A 15,862-nucleotide genomic window follows, 5' to 3' on the forward strand; every position below is an offset into this window, starting at 1 on the left:
CTTTTAAAATATGTCTATTTCCTCATAAAACAACCTGCTGCTCCCTTGACTTTATCACCTGTCGTCAACATCCTAACTGCATCCATGTGCTTCAATCTGCGAATGACCTGATTCGTTGATGAGCTAGTTGGATCAAATCAAGCTCAGATCCATTTCTAATCACAACCGCACCATCATCTTGGTACGGTTCCAAACAGTCGTTGATTAGGTCCACTCGTGAGAATTGAACTTGACCAAACAAATCAAGAGGGGAAATTGATTTTTGAGTAAATGATGCAAGTGCAAATGCATCTTTAAACGTGTCGTTCCCACATGCTGCATTGTGTGTATTTTAGGAATCGACTTGTGTATGTCCCCAGCACAGTTGGTCTATTATGTGCATCCAGTATGCCACGCCTCATAGTCCGGGAGCGCCCGCTTTTGAATGAGATTTAGCTCTGACCACTGCCCGGGACGGAGGATGGAGGCAGGAGATTGTGGAAGAAAGCCTGGGGTTTTAATCTCTTCCCCATGTTTATCTCACCACCAGGAGACACAAAGCATGTGCCATTAAAAACATCAGCTGCTCCCATTGCTTCGCCACACAGCTGCACCCCAGAAGACATTTGAAGGACAAAATGAAAGCCCAGAAAGGCACGTGTCTATTGGAGGAGTGATCTGATTTGTGTAGGTGTTAAAAAGCACAATTGATTAGAATTTATGCTATGAATATCTTTATTTTGATCCACGCCGCGTACATTCGCAAGCCAAAGAAAAGTACCGTATTTTCCGCCCTATAAGGCGCACCTAAAAACCTAAATTTTTATCAAAAGTCAACAGTGCGCCTTATATATGGATCAAGTGATGAATTTGTTGATCCATACTGGTTGTACACAGTGCTCTGCCAAAATGTTTTAGTACGTTTTAGTACGACTTGTAAATTACAAGGTCGCATCGCTTCCCAACATTACGGTAACTGTAGTCAGGGGGCGTCACCGAATAGCTGTTGTACCCGCGAGGCTATTTCATTTCAAAATAGGCTGCTCCGTTAATGTTTCGAGTAAATCTACGGATTGATATGGAAGGGAAACATAGGTAAGTAGTACCAATGCGTTAGACCGAACTTTAGTCAGTTCTGATCATTTTATAGGAGCTCGTTTGAGAAACACGATTGTTTACACTTTGCTGAGGCTCATGGGAGATTGCGAGCTGAGGGTCGTGGGTTTTTGCGGATGGCTAATGCTATAACGATAGCTGCTATACGCGCGAGGCTATTTCATGTCAAAATAGGCCGCTCTGTTCATGTTTCGAGTAAATCTACGGATCGATATGGAAGGGAAACATAGGTAAGTAGTACCAATGCGTTAGATCGAACTTTAGTCAGTTCTGATCATTTTATAGGAGCTCGTTTGAGAAACGCGATTGTTTACACTTTGCTGAGGCTCATGGGAGATTGCGAGCTGAGGCTCATAGGAAACTGCGGATGGCTAATGCTATAACGATAGCTGCTATACGCGCGAGGCTATTTCATGTCAAAATAGGCTGCTCTGTTAATGTTTCGAGTAAATCTATGGATCGATATGGAAGGGAAACATAGGTAAGTAGTACCAATGCGTTAGATTGAACTTTAGTCAGTTCCAATCATTTTATAGGAGATCGTTTGAGAAACGCGCTTGTTTACAGAGGGCTCGTTGGTTATTGGCTAGTGGGTGCATACCGCAACCCTAGTCAACCTCAGTTTGTTGCAGTAAAGCTACTATTTTAAGCGCCTTATAGGCCGGTGCGCCTTATATATGGACAAAGTTTTGAAATGGGCCGTTCATTGAAGGTGCGCCTTATACCCCGGTGTGCCTAATAGGGTGGAAAATACGGTAAGTACAAGTCAACATTTTCAGCTGAAGCTGCCAAGAAGAATGGGTCTCTTCAGGAAATGAAAATACCATCTTGAAATTGTCATCATATTGAGAGTGAGCCAGCCTTTGACCTTGTAATACCCCTATAGCTTCTCCCTTTGTGACCTGCCGGATGCTTTTAGAAAGTGAAAGCGTTGGGGAGGATCTGCTGCTTGCATCATCATTCTCCGAGCACCTAATAGTGGATTTACCAAGGTTAAACCTCCTGTGAGATTGACCTGCAAAATACAAGTTAACATCGACTGCCCCGGAAAATATGCTCACACACTCAAACATTAAACTCGACTAGTCCCATTGGCTTGGTTGAAATGACAATCTATGTTGAAAAAGGGCGTGATGTGTAAAACAAGACATGTATGCATTATTGTTAATGAAGCTTCTTCTGGTGGTGTAGTCTGTGTTTAGAGAGAGAGAGAGACCCTTCTCTCAGAATGATGAATAGTTTAGTTCCAACATTGTTAAGAGGAACGTGATTTCCTTTGCACCCGTTTAAGTTGTTGTTCAAAATAACTACACGCAAATAGCAAATTTGTCAGGCAGGTGGAATAAAGAAAATAAACGGGTCGTTTTCTTTGAGGCAGTTTAGCAATCATGTCAACAAATCCACGCTCCGCTGAAATATCATATTTTCTTAGTGAACGAGCAAAGACTTTCACGATCAGTCACAAGATAAATTGCTCATCCACAATATAATAATCAAAATGGGAATCAAACATCTGTCATTACAAATATGAAATCTGCAGCTCTATTTTGGGATTTAATTTTTGAGTAGATACTAAATTGGGCTAAGTCTAAAGTCAATAGTATTTTGACCGGGCAACTGATCCTCATGATGTTACTGATTGCTGTCAACGTCACGTTCACCTGAATGTGCCCTGAATTTGTGTGTGAGTTCCAAGTGCAACGGTGGTCAGGCTGAAAATTGCAATCACCAGCTGAACCCCAGCAATCACCTCTCAAAGAGAGATTACATCACGAGTAGTCCAAGCATCTAATCTAAGATTAAAGGGACGAGGGACAGCAATTTCGCCTTTCTTACATTTTTTTTTCTTTATTCCTTTTTTTTCCCTGCATTGCTTTTCAAACTGGGTGCCTTGCAGAAAGACATCAGTGCAATTGAATCAAGCGGGGTCCCTATTCAAAAGCCGCTTTCGTTCTCCCCTGTCAAGTCATTGGGTGTTTATTGGGCCAACTGCCATTGTTGCTCCAACTTGCAGCTGATTGGCATCCCACAGCCCTGCTGTTTTACCACTTACGTACTTGGAGGACGCTTTTTTTTTTTCCCCACATAAGTTTTTTTTTTTTTTGTAAAGACCAAACAATCATCACACGGCGGGATACTATATCCTGCCATGTTGTTACAAAATCTCGACTTGATTTTGTGCTTTTAAGGGAGCGAGGGAGTGACTCGCATTGTTAGAAAAAATAATGCAAAAGAGCATATTTAAGCAAGTCTGAAGCAATAAAAGATTATCATAACCAACGACTCAGGAGGGACGTGATGTCTGTCATCGTGTTCACTGGGGGCCTCGTGTTGGTTTTCTTGTGATTGACACGCAAACATGGCATGACAATCGCGGGGCGGCAACAAAAGATGAAGCAGTCTTTTTGATTTGGTGATCACGAGCAGAGATGTTCCATGCACCCCATGATGTGTGTGCGTGTGCGTGTGCCGCCACTCTGTAATAAGGGTTGCCTAGTCAAGCGTAAGTGTCAGGGTGGAGACGCCTGGTTCATTAGGTACCATGGCAGGATAATGTATGAACAGAATTCTCAAAGGCGCGCACAGGTAAGAGAAAGAGATGGAGTGAGCAGGAAATAGGCAAGCAGCCATTGTTCTTTGGCTTCTCTTATTTCTCTCGCTATCCTTTGCCTCAGCCACCCCGCTGTCGGTTTGTTCTGGTGTGTGTGCGCCGTCATTGAGGCTCCCAGGTCACATTATGCCCGGTTTTGTGATGCACAGCTCATTGGGTTGATGCTATTACCGTAAATTCCGGACTATAAGTCGCAACTTTTTTCCAAAATTTTGAACCCTGCGGCTTATAGTCAGGTGTGGCTTATATAAGAATTTTTTTTTCCTGATTTTTGTGATGACTTGATCACTTTTATACACTGCGATATCTTGAAGAAAAAAACAACAACAAAAATACTATTTTGAAACACTACTATGGCTGCTGCTTATTCTGGCTGTGTTGCTTGTGACTATTATGAGCTTTAGTAGGAATGCACGGTAGGTGACCTGCGTCAAAGGGCTCTAAACCCTTCGTCACAGGCAATGTTTAGAAAGACATGTTAAAGTATGTTATTAAAACTTTAAAAAGGCTTTCTGTGAACGGTCTTTCTTTGTAGAAAAAAATGCGTGTGCACGTGCGGCTTATAGTCCGGTGCGGCTTATATAAGAAAAAAACTAAAATATACCCCAATTTTAGCTGGTGCGGTTTATAGTCCGGTGCGGCTTATAGTCCGGAATTTACGGTAATTCATAAATCACTTTTTTTCTGGGTTTATTTGATTGAATTTCTTGCATCTCGCGTGCGGCTTATTTTGCAGCTCTGTTGCTGGATTGACAGGTTGCTAGTCATGGTAAGGTTCCATCTCCCATCAGCGTCACGCAGCACCACGTTGCTAATTGAGTTGAATGCGTCGCTCGTCTCTCCTCGGTGACTCCATCTGTCGGCGTCTTGTCATCAGTTTGTTCGCACTTGACAGCTTCCAAGTCAGCCTTTGTGCGTTTCAGCGAGCGCCTCTGTGGTGCTGTGCTGGGATTTTTTTCTTTTTACGGATGTGTCTGTCTTTTATTTTAAAACATGGTGTGCAATACCTCCGCCAAGGCTTATATACTGATGTTGTTTTTGAGGCTAATGATGAATACATTAAGCATTCAGGTATATGTTTAATGGACTAATAGGTTTTTAAAAAATATTTGATAATAAAATAACACGGGGATTTTCAACTGGTTTTGTCCAAGGGACCACCATTATAACCAAGAACCACTGCTTTGGCGGAATATTATTTTATTTTGCACCGAAGGAGGATAGACCTATACAGGCTATTTATTTGCATCTATATGTCTATTTTGGGAATCTCAGCTACATTTGACATCATTTGGATGGGTAAATGATTCCCAAAATTAGCTGGAAAATAAATCAAGTCTAAATAATAAATACAATTTATTTTTAAAAATATTACAATTATTTTCCATTTCCAATTTCGTGGTCCACAATTCCGCAATACCGCCACAGACCACTAGAAGGCCGCGGACTACAAATTGACAATCTCTGCCGTAACACAATAACAAATCTGAAAATTACAGGCAGAACATTTGACTCTTTTAAAGTACCATTAGTATTTGAGGAGTTGATACCTTGAAAGAGGCCCGTATCACCCAAATACGGATGACTGGTAATAACTTATTTTCATGGCGAAATAAAAGGTATGAGTACGAGTGCAAATAAAGTGTGAGTGCGGTTGTTCGTCTCTGTGTGCCCTGCAATTGGCTGGCAACCGGTCCAGGGTGTCCCCCGCCTACTGCCGGATGACTGCTGGGATAGGCTCCACCACAAACCGTGACCCCCGTGGGGACAAGCAGTATAGAAGATGCATGGATGCATGGATGCATGGATGGATGGATGGATGGATGGATGGATGGATGGATGGATGGATGGATGGATGGATGGATGGATGGATGGATGGATGGATGGATGGATGGATGGATGGATATGAATTTAGATTTGGTATTAAACGACAACAAAACATGTGTTGGTAAGTCTAGCAAAAGTGAAAAGAAAAGGCCTCAAGGCCTCCATAGAATACGCCCTGGCCAGAACACCCCACCATTGTGTGTAGACGCGAGTGTAGTTCATAGCAAGCCGCAATAAATCTGAATTTGCAAAATGATGGGAGTCAGGGGTGGCGTCTGTCACCGTCACACTGGCTTTTTGGCTGATGCAAACACCTCCCAGCTATCAGGGACCTTGCTATGGCAGCTCATCAATAGTTCATGAGGTTATTTCAGGAATGCATGTGGGGTGATTAATACGCCTTGTGTGCAGTGGCCGTTTTGCGTTTTGCCTTCGGTCTGCACGGAAAGGACAACACAAGATGCAGTGGAAGGCCCACACCATCGTGAAAATACGTGCGCCTGTCATCTTGACTGGCTCATGTTGAAAGAAGGCAAACCTAAAAGACAGCGCGTGATGCGTTTGGAGATAGAGTGACGTCAACTTTGGAGACCGTAGCTTGATCGCCCGCGTCAGCTTCTCTTTCTCTCCCTTCTCTGGTCTTTTAAGGCCTGTTTACTCAACACTGTTTGGAAGTACCGACATGTTGAAACTGGCGTTTTGGCCAATAGTAAGCATGTCAAAGTGAACGTTTTTCAAACCTGTACAGCCATGCATATGCTGAAAGCAAAGATGTGTGTGAGGGAGTGAGGCCATACGTACACAGAGTGAGTTGTAATAGGTGCGCATTGATTTGACTTGCCACAGAGAATCAAGACCGAAGGGCTCGCTTTACTCGTCTGTCAAGCAAACTTTGTTTGTGTAGTGCCTTTAGTATCTTTGAGGAACAAATTTAATGCTTGTGTACGCCAAGCATACACTTTCCACGCCCTACCAAAGTACAAATGAGCAGGCGCCTTATCAATCCTGTCTTTTCACGCTTTGATCGGAACGGAAATACGTTCGCTCAAGCTGTGTGCTCATTGTATGTGTGGGATTATGCATACATGTGCCAGTCGGCTAACACGTGTGCGCCAGCCTCCTTCTAAAGTGCCACAGGTGAAGAGAGGTGGCATCAAAGGCACTTGTCGCTCTTCTGGCTTTATCGCCTTCTCTCATCTTCTCCTCGCTTACTCTTTCTCGGTTCTGTCACTTCACACATATCTTCTTATTCACATTTTTTCCCCAATCCCTTGTGCGGCTCGCTATTCTCCGTTGTTTTTTATGTTTTCTTTGCCAACCCAATTTCTTCTCCTCACCTTTGTCTTTGTCCGCTCTACCAGGAAAATCACCTTCAAAAAGAAAAGCTGGGTCTTTTTTTCCATGTATTTATCACCTTATATTCATCTCCCATTTCTGGAAAGAGAGCAAAAAAGAAATCTGCCTCAAGGATCCATATCACTTGCGCTTCTCTTTCTCTACCCATGAACCTGGCTTAAAACAATCCCACCTCCTCCCCTGAATCAGGAGAGTGGGGACGAGAGCTGCTGTCATTTCTCATGAATTAATCTTACCTGTCACACACTTTGTTCTTTTGTTTCTTGGTCGTACTCATTCTTACTCCTTCTCGCCATGCCCTCTCCTGCCTTTCCATCTCTCTCAGGTGCTCACATTTCATTTTTCTTCCTACACATGCCACACAGCAGTCCCTTAAGAAATGTCATTTCTGTCTTCTCTTTTTGTTCTGTAATTTCTCCATGTCCCTCCTTTTCACTTGGGAATTCGTTTATCGTCGTCGCCCGTTCTTCCTTCCCGGCCCTCTGATCTCTCTCTCCGGTTCTCGCTCTCTCCGTCTTTGTCGCAGACACTCCTCCGCTCCATTTCTCTTTTCTATTTTGTCACACTTTCACATCTGGTCCTCACAGGCTCCTTTCTCGCCTGTCACTTTGGGGCCTTTTCCGAAATGCCACGATAGCATGAATATTAGATCTTGTGCTATGGTCACATTATCATAATTTCAACGAAGGAAATGTGAAAAGTGTTGACATAAATATGTGAACATTTTTGTTTCTCTGACTATTTTTGCCTCGTTGCTTTTTGGAAAAATCTCAGCTGAGTTGAAGGCAGATAACAAATCTGTCCACTGTTGGCAAGTGTTAAAATTTCTGCTCCAATGGTTTTTGGGGTGGACCCCTTTGGGTCTGGAAAAAATATATATTTTTTTTTAATTAGGTGTCTCAAATGTCTGCTGGACTTGATAACAAAGCCGTTAAACGGATTACAAAGCCGAACGTTTGAGTTAAAGTTAAATGGATTTCATTTGATCTGCTACTGGAAATAGCACAAGGGCTACCAACTAACTTGTCTTTTTTTTTTTATGATGCTTGTCTATCAAGGAACCAATAGAAACGTTCGGTGAAAATGCAAATATGTCTTGCAATATCTAAAACAATGTTATTGCACTGCTAATTGGTGCAAAATTCTCTTCCTGTCTGCACCTGCCCTCCCCACTCCTCAATTAGTCTTAATTGCAAGTGCTGTAATAAAATGGGACAAATTGTATCATGATCAATGTTTCCTGAGCGAGCTGACAGTTGTGCCCGTGTTTGCTTTTGTTTGGCTCATTTCGATGAATGGGAGGAATGCTAAGTGAACGCGCACCCTCAAGAAGGAAGGGGCTTCTCTCTTCTTGGTCTCGTGCAACATGATTTATTCATCATGCCACATGTCAGCAGAAGAGATACTCGTATACATGGTACCCCGTGCCCTCACTTGAGATGAATTTGTTTTCATACAGAGTCCAGAGAGTTGAAAAGATATCAATTGAGAAAAGTAAAGATTGGGTCACGTGACGGGAAATTCCCTTATTTTTCAACAATCCCGCTCTTCCAAGCTGTCAAATTACCTTTTTTCTTCTGCTGCAGTGAGAGGGGATAATTAATAGGTCCTCTTTGGGCTCTTTTGGGAGTTTTCTGGCCGCCTTCAAAGTGATAATTCTCGCCGGCTGTTGCCTCCGGGGACTGCTCCATCTTATTAACTTGTCTTTCCAGACAGCAGGGATGGAGAAGAACTGCCAAGTCCTCTTGTGACTTCTCTTGCCCTAAACATGCACTGCTCACAGTGCATGCTTGCGACTGCATGCCAACTCTCCCATCAACTAAGATGAGTACAAGATGAATATTTTTAAAGTAGACACAATCATGATTATTGGTGTCAGCATGCAGTGACAGTGAAAATATGAATAGAGCTGAGAATGTGAGAATGATGTGGGCACTTTTCATCCTCTGGATGGTTCCCTGTGGATTGAGAATAAAGGTAGTCAGACCATCCCGCAGCTCATAGAATATTTTTTTATGTGGAATTTAATGGTCAAATATGAAACGCTAACATAATTAGGTTGCCATGTCAATTTATGCTGCATTTTGAGAACAGGCTGACCTCTCAAGGTGCCTGGATTGATAACTTAAACTGAAACACTGAAGCGGGATTACAAGAAGAAATAAGTCTTGGCAGGTAAATAACTGACCGAAGCTCCAGTTCATCTTTCCCGTGAGATCAATAGTTTCATTGAGGCCATCCCTCAGTTAGTGTGACTAGGTCTTAATCCTTGCTGCATCATGTAACAACAATAACATTGTCATAACGTCTTTTTGAATGCTGTAGTCATTGTAGAACACCTGTTGGAAGGCATGTCTTTCTTTCGAAACAAGCACAACAGCTTTGCAGTCTGCTTCCAACAGAAGTGAAGGACTCGATTTGTGCCTCCGGAGCTTATCTGACCATTGGACATAACACGGTGCTGGCTGGCTCTCCATCACTCTCCTCTGCTGTAAAAGGATGCCTTCACGCTGCACTGTAGCATTTTCTAAGCTGTTGTCACGGCTGGGGGGCTTGAATGTACACGCAATAGGATTGGCACAGACAAGCAACATGACATATGAGGAGAGAATCAGTCCAGACACCTGAACAAAGAGAAAAGCTATTTGCCATGTTCCAAAGCCAAAATATGGATGGATAAAAGCGTTAATCTTTACGCTCTGGGAAAGTATTTATTAGGATATCATTTCGGGGTGAGGTTTACAACATTAAAAAATTTTGATAGGAAACAAACATTTATCCCAGTTGGCCAAATGTCTATCTCACCATCAAAGGGCTTCAGCTTGGATTCTATTTGATATCATTTGTAGTTTGCTTTATAAAGATTTTCTATTACACTCCCCTGAGATATTTTATAATGTGATATTGTGCCAAATAGGTACAAAATCGCCTGGCACGCAGGTCAATGTAATACTCCACTAATCAGGAGAGAGGCTGACCACCTTTTTCCATTTGGGACTGTAATCCTATGTTATTTTCAGACTGAAGAGGAGCAATATATAAAAGCAACATCCGTTCACTCAATGCTGAGCCGCCAAAAAAGATGCTCCAAATGAGTGATCATAAATTAGCCGGTGCATATTCATTATGCCAATCTCTGCAGTCTGCTTAGCGTTTAACTGTGCTATCATAAACATCATCATGGCTTCTGTCTCTGGTGGTGATGAAGCCTCTCCACTCTCTCATAGTTTATACAAATATGCAACACTATGAACCTTTAAGTCTGGAAAAAAACGTTAGCTGAGTCGTGAATGTGAACCGAGATTTGTTCTAATCAGCTTAGTTTAGCCTCTTATTTTTTCATGGAAGTACTTCTTATTCGGCTTTCGTTCAGGTGCCGTGTTATTGTCCCGTCTTTCATGCATCAATAGAGGGATTATTATACATTCTTATTTATAATTGGAGGGCAGGTTAGACAAGGGGATAATTAAAATAGTGTGTGTCGCTACTCCATCTATTTTCTGTCTGTGTCTCTTGGCGACGTGTTTGTGTGCCCTGCTTTGTCCTCCAAGTTAATGGAGATAATGTGGCACTTAGTGTGGAGAGTAACAAACAGACGCATACACTTGGAAATTGATCAAACAGCGGCATACCAAAAACGGCAAATAAGGTTTAGATTCAGCCAGTATTATTGAAAACAGTTTATGCTCACGTTGCATGAGGTCATTTAGTGACTTCTTGGATGAATGATTTGTAAGTCGAAGAAACGCCTCCAGTGGTGACAAACTTGGAGTGAATGTGGCAAAGTCTTGCAACTGACAAGTAAAGTGTCGAGAAGGGACCCATGTGTCTTTGGATCTGGAGGCCAGCGCTCGTTACAGTGGCTGGTAAAGTCTTGGGGTTCAGCTGACGCCGTCAAAGTGAATTGTGGAGAGCAGTTTTGACAGCAGGGGGAAGGTGGGCCTGATTAGGATGGATGATGACAACAGGTGTAGCTTACCAGCACCATTGTATTTGCTTGTTTTTTAGCTGGTGCCAAATTTCACTGCAGTGGATGATGTAAATGAAAATTATTGATGGGTTTGCTGGTTAAATGTTGTTGAAAATGATGTTGCAATATTTCAAAGCTGCTGAAAGCCTTTATTACCCAGCCGTTGCTCGTGTGACAGCGCCAAAGCCTTTCATGAAATGCGTTGCCGTGGTCTGATTTAATGTTTGATCAGAAAAAAAACAACATGCAACCCGTTTAGGGGTTGTTGTTTTTTTTCTGTCTACCACCACTGTTGCTGAAATGCAAGGAAAATGCTTTGAATTTCTCCTTAAGTCTACTTTTTCTTTCATGGAAAGTTAATTCGGTGAGTGAAATCTTAATTGGGTTGATTGAAGAAACCTCCTTTGCAGTCTCAGTCTCCGGATCACAAAATACATTTCAAAGGAAACTTTGACAAAGAAATATCAATGTATGGAAAAGTCGTTATCCAGAACTTAGCAAATTTACCAGTTTAGCGACGTCAACTACTGAAGGTTAAACACAGAACAGACAAAGGTTGTTTTCACTGCGCACCCATACTGGGTTAAATCCAGTTTCAATTTCAAACAGAACTTGACTCAACAACATGTGATGCTGTCACAGTTTGAACGTGGAAACAATCGGAGACAAATTGTAACTTTTTTTTTTTTTTTTTTTCAGCATCTTAGTTTTTGATCTATTTTCCCATCACAGACAAAATCGCGACATGACTCAGTTGCGATTCCTCTGAGTTTTCTTTCTCTGTTGCTCTGAGGAGCAGATGGAACAAGGAGAACACTTCATCCGCAGGGTTTTGTCTCTTTGGCTTCCTCTGGCGTAGCCAACTCATCCCGCTGTACTCATTGGAAGATCTGGTTTCTTGCCCATGATCCTTCCCTCTTGTCTGGCTTCCAAGCACTGACTCATTCAGTCATCCCCTGTCTTTCATTCATTCTCCTCCTCTCGATTTGGCTACTAGGAAGCTACTGTATGTGGCAATGGAGCAAGCATCATTGATATAGCATCTGTTTGGACATGGTGCAGAATCTGTGACATGTGGGTGAGCATCTGGGGGCTTGAACGTGGGGCACATGACATCCCGTTGCATACCTTGACATGCCTTGCTCAACTCTAAGTAAGAGCGTGCCCATTTCACTGGCACAGCCACTCCCGCACATTCCGATGGACGCACCAAGATGATTGTACGTCTCTTCCAGCTGAAACATTGCATTAATAATGGACCTATCATATAATCTGACTCCTGGGTAGTAGCAGCAGCAGCAGCAGGGCCACGTGTCCATTTTAGACACTCACTCAGAGAGGAAGAGAACGTTTTGGCACCATGAATGCATCGGGGAAGCCAGACAACCCAATCCAAATCATCGCCACACATCTCTTGTAGATGGCCCAACTTGTCAAAGCTCGTCCAGACACTCTGCCAAGACACTTTCACCCTTGGCAGCAAACAAAATGAGACTTTTTATTCTCCAAAGTGCTCGATTTTCATCGAGTTTTGATCAAGTGGCAATATGTTTATCAGTAAGGCACTTTCTTTATCGTTTTTATGGCAATGTATTTGCTTGCATGCGGTGCTTGTTGAATATCCTCGAGGCAACTGCAGGCCGGACGCCAAAATGACTGTTTGATTGTTAAAAGGTGTTTATTCGATGGACCGGGCAAATTGTTACAGACAGCCAAACGGGGTGGGGGTGGGGTGTTGGGGTGGGCTAATATGCCGTTTCTAGCAGCAAATGTTACCTAATGAATCCGACTGTTGATAGAAAGTGGTAATAAAATCTAAATATCCCCTGTGGGTGCTTTCCATCAGTAAACATTTGTGGCTGAATGGCTAAATTAAAGATATATATCGTTTTTTTCCGTGTATAGTGCGCCCCCATGTATAATACGCACCCTAAAAATGGCATGCTGATGCTGGAAAAAAGCCTGTACCCATGTATAATACGCACCCAATTTTTATGATTTTTTTTTTAATTTTTATTTTATTTTTTTTAAGTCCCAATGATCGTCACACACGCAGGGAGGCAATGGGTCCCATTTTTATAGTCTTTGGTATTGTCTTAACTAGGCTGGATGTAATTTTTTTTGTTGGCGTTAATTTCTCCGACTGCCCCTAAACGCACCACCGCGCTCCGTGCGCGCACGGGAAAGACGCGTGCGGACGTGAAAAAGGCGGCTCTGTATGGGAGAGACGTTGAAGAGGAATAAAAACACCTTTGGAAACCAAAACTTGCCCCTCGTCGTGACTCGGAGCCGCAACAAATGTTTCGGATTTGTGCAGGGTACATTGTGACAGACAGCAAACGAGCAGGTGATCGAGCAAGCGTCTGATACGAGAGCATTGCGCTCGTATGGAGCGTGTTTGAAGTGAACAGCAGAGAAGAAAGGAACAAGGCAAAGTGTTGTGAAATAAAATATTACCTGTAATACGGATTTAGGTAGAGAACTGAACTCTCTTTATATAGCTGACGTGTCTTGCGCATCCGTTCTGCGCATCTGTAATGGCGGCCTCCGTATAATATCCGGTTTGCGTGTGTGCGCGTTTGCGTGTGTGCGAGAGAGAGAGAGTGCGAGAGAGAACGCTCAACCGTAGCGCGCCTCCGACCGCCCAACTGCACCGCGCTGGTCGCATTATTTTGACAGAGCCGTCGCTGAAATTTAGAAGATATTTTTAAAGTCCTGATGTACTTTCTAAAATTTAAGTGGACCTCAGTGCGCACTGCGCAGGGAGCTTAATTTGGTGCGGTTGCGCAACCGCAGCGCGCCGGGCGCTCACTGTCGCATTGCTTAAAGAGCGCCTTTGTGTTTTAGGATGAACAGCAGAGACCAAAGGAACAAGGCAGTGTTGTGAAATAAAATATTACCTGTAATACGCATTTTGTTATTTGCTGAATGAAACTGCTAATTAAACTGTGAATTGAAACTAATAGGAAGAAAACAACTCTCGCTCTTTATATAGCTGACGTGTCTTGCGCAGCCGTTCTGTGCATTTTATTTCACAACACTTTGCCTTGTTCCTTTCTTCTCTGCTGTTCACTTCAAACACGCTTCAAACACGCTCCATGCGACCGCAATGCTCTCGTATCAGACGCTTGCTCGATCACCTGCTCGTTTGCTGTCTGTCACAATGTACCCTACACAAATCCGAAACATTTGTTGCGGCTCCGAGTCACGACGAGGGGCAAGTTTTGGTTTCCAAGGGTGTTTTTATTCCTCTTCAACGTCTCTCCCATACAGAGCCGCCTTTTTCACGTCCGCACGCGTCTTTCCCGTGCGCGCACGGAGCGCGGTGGTGCGTTTACGGGCAGTCGGAGAAATCAACGCCAACGAAAAAAATTACATCCAGCCTAGTTAAGACCATACCAAAGACTATAAAAATGGGACCCATTGCCTCCCTGCGTGTGTGACGATCATTGGGACTTAAAAAAAAAAAAAAAAAAATAAATTAAAAAAAAAAAAATTAAAAATTTTTTTGTACTCATGTATAAGGCGCACCCCAGATTTTAGGACAATAAATTAGTTAAATTTTGCGCACTATACACGGAAAAAAACGGTAACTTGTATTTTGTCTCCCCTTCCAACACAAGAAAAGAGACAGTCATCTTCCATGTGATTTTGCATGCAGCAAGCATAAAAAAAAAAAATTCTGCTTGGCAGATTTCAAGGTTTTGTCACATCTGGAAAGAGCATCCTGAGTTTTGAATGCATCTTGACGGTTTAACTATGTAAACGGATCGATGCACACCTGATCTCTGCTCGGAGTGGCAGAGATCAGGTGTGCACAATCATTTTATCCAAATGAAAAGCTTTTTCATCTTTTGAAGCAGACATACTTTTCTGAAAAGGTGCAAGTCTCGTAATTACATGCAGCTTAGCTTTTTCTCTATTTGCAGTAGCAAAGCGCCCTATTTGTGCGCTACATGCTACATGATGGAAATAAATGGTTCTATCATAAAGTTAACCAAAATCATTCCAATTATTATTCCATACTGTTTACTACTGCAGACTAGTTCAGCTCCTCAGGAAGCATTCCTCTTAGAGGATAGAATACACAGCTAATAGTGTTCTTTTATTGTCTGCAGGTGTTGCTCCACCTTTTGTGTTCAAATATCTGTTGCTTAATGGGTGATAACACTGGGGCACAGTTCTTCTGTTTGAAAGCTACAGTCCGTTCCTCAAGTTTGAGAGAAGAGATACATTTATTTTGTTCACCTAATTTCACCATGATAGAGCTGACGTCCGTGGGTTGCAATAATCATAAAAAGGTTGACAATGAGTAATTAAACGTTATGCTCCAATGCAACACAAGAGCATGCTCCGCCATCTGTTACAGTTGTGGATTATGTAAAAAGCAAGTGAAAGTAACTGTTGTGTGTTGTACATAATCATCTGATATTGCGCAAGCTCAATTGCTGAAACTACTAATAAATTATAGTATGAATTAGACAGGTCTGTATTCGAGACTTAGATTTGATCTTTTTACTATGCCATTTTCATTACCATCACCGATGAATACTAACTTAATTACATTTAATGTATACTATGTCAATTATAAAGTGAGTAAAGTTCAATTCTACTAAATGGCAGAATTGAATTTCCAGTTTTATCTTTGCCTATCATTTGTCATTAAGCTTCGAAGTACGTTTTCTCGCTAGAGTGGAACCAGCAGTTGACCTTGAATTTATTTCTGTCGCTATTTCCATCATGAAGCCTGCATCACAACACATACAAGTGCACCAATACAAAATAACCAGACCAGGAAAGCAATATTTAAATTTGTCTGACAGTGAGTTGAGCCAAATGTTATAAAAAGCCAAATGTCATAAAAATTGCGTCATTATTAAGACCCATCAAATGAAAGAACTCATCACACAATACATTGTCATGTCCCATGTGTCTATCAGCCATTCTTGTTACATGTCAAGTAAAAATAGAGATTTCAAACTGAAGCTATTGGATTCTGCTAT

The 15,862-nt window shown here is 42.3% G+C and overlaps 1 protein-coding gene across 10 annotated transcripts in view; it reads left to right on the forward strand.

Moving 5' to 3' along the window:
* Positions 1 to 15,862, forward strand: part of LOC133168388 (RNA-binding protein Musashi homolog 2) — a 201,697-nt gene that overhangs the window by 106,871 nt on the left and 78,964 nt on the right. The gene's annotated exons all lie outside the window — the stretch shown is intronic.

This window comes from Syngnathus typhle, linkage group LG15 (assembly GCF_033458585.1).
Source record: "Syngnathus typhle isolate RoL2023-S1 ecotype Sweden linkage group LG15, RoL_Styp_1.0, whole genome shotgun sequence".
NCBI lineage: Eukaryota > Metazoa > Chordata > Actinopteri > Syngnathiformes > Syngnathidae > Syngnathus > Syngnathus typhle.